We start from the raw sequence: 392 nt of genomic DNA, 5'->3' as shown, positions 1-392 counted from the left end.
CTCTTCGACCTGTTTGTTTCCTCTCCACCTATCCTCTCCTCTATCCCTCTTCTATCCGCCTCCCACTCTCTCCCTATTTATTTCAAAACCCCCTTCCCCTCCCCCTTTTCTGATGAAGGGTCTAGGCCCGAAACGTCAGCCTCTCTGCTCCTATGATGCTGCTTGGCCTGCTGTGTTCATCCAGCCCTGCACCTTGTTGCCACGTACTGGTGTAGTCTCTGGTGAAAAAATCTGAGTCTCAATCTAAAGTCTAGTAAGAAAATGTTTACGTTTGCACAGGCCCTACCAAAATTTGAGGAAAGGGACGTGGAGGTGTTCTTCATTTAATTTGAGAAAATGGCGAGACAGTTGAGTTGGGCAAAAAAAGACTGGAACAAATACGAAAAATGCCA

This window comes from Rhincodon typus, chromosome 27, assembly GCF_021869965.1.
Source record: "Rhincodon typus isolate 14 chromosome 27, sRhiTyp1.1, whole genome shotgun sequence".
Lineage (NCBI taxonomy): Eukaryota > Metazoa > Chordata > Chondrichthyes > Orectolobiformes > Rhincodontidae > Rhincodon > Rhincodon typus.
This window is presented reverse-complemented; position numbering follows the sequence as displayed.